Source organism: Chrysochloris asiatica, unplaced genomic scaffold, assembly GCF_000296735.1.
Source record: "Chrysochloris asiatica unplaced genomic scaffold, ChrAsi1.0 scaffold00492, whole genome shotgun sequence".
Taxonomy (NCBI): domain Eukaryota; kingdom Metazoa; phylum Chordata; class Mammalia; order Afrosoricida; family Chrysochloridae; genus Chrysochloris; species Chrysochloris asiatica.
Window position 1 is genome coordinate 412,301 of NW_006409010.1, and position 1,080 is coordinate 413,380.

General features: G+C 41.8%; 1 pseudogene; it reads right to left on the bottom strand.

The window, feature by feature from the left end:
- Positions 1 to 283: 283 nt before the first annotated feature.
- LOC102817116 lies at positions 284 to 807 on the bottom strand (annotated as a pseudogene).
- Between the last annotated feature and the right edge of the window lie 273 nt (positions 808 to 1,080).

The following is a 1,080-nucleotide window of genomic DNA, read 5'->3' on the forward strand; positions in this document are numbered from 1 at the left end:
GCAACATTACACATTTTTTATAAATCCAGGATTCTGTCAGTTGGTATACAAGTGTCATAAATTAATCTTTCTGGCTCAGTGATAAGTGTACAAAATCGTGATTCGATACACTAATCATGATTCTAAAACTAAGAATCCTATATAAAGTCCTAGAACAAATGTGTTCAACAAAGCAACTAACCTGTGTACTTCTTTCTTAAATTAAAAAAAAAGTACAATCTGATTTTGAACCTCATAAGTGACAATCTATTTTAAAGTCTTGTAGCTGCATTCATCTTCTTTTTCAGCTGAAAGGGTGAAGCACAATGGCCACAGCTTTGTTACAGACTAAAAGCCAACAAGTAATCCCGATACCACCTGCTACTCTAGTAGTAAATGCTATGAAGCGATCCAGTGGGGTTATCCACTTACTCGGCACCACAGCCACAGGCACAGAGTAATACTTCCAAATTAGCGAGATCATTAATGCAGCTTGCAATATGTAGAAAGCAACACTTACAACCCATTTTATTTTGGCTAACTGAGCTGCCCGTGCTTTCACGTGTGTTTTGAGTTTATCTGTCATCTTGTTGATCTTTCTTTCCAGTCTAGCGTATCTGGCGAACTCGTCCATCATGTTGACAGTGGAGAGCTCTTGCTTCATGTCCTTGATCTCTGCTCTCATCTGCGGTACCGCTCGGCATCCTTCTGCAGCACCCTGGACATGAAGGAGGAAAAGCAGGGGAGGAGGATCCTGACGACATTGCACCCAAACAGGAAGCTAAGCTCCAGCAGCCCCGCCCAGCGGTCGGCCTCCGCGGCGCTCATCCCCGACGCTAGGGGGAGCGCCTGCATAGCTACAGCAGCGCCATGGAGTCCCCACGCTCTGTTCTATGTCACTTATCTGTTCATTTAATCCATTGATGTTCAGTATAGTTATCCATAAGTATGAATTGATTGTAGTCATTTTGCTGTGTTTTTTCTTTTGCGTGTGTGGTGATGCTAGTTTCTTTGTTTTGCATGCTTTCCTGTGATGAATTTAGTTTTTGTGTGCTTTTTTCTTAGCTCAAATACTTGTTAATTTTTTCGTATTTCAAATGT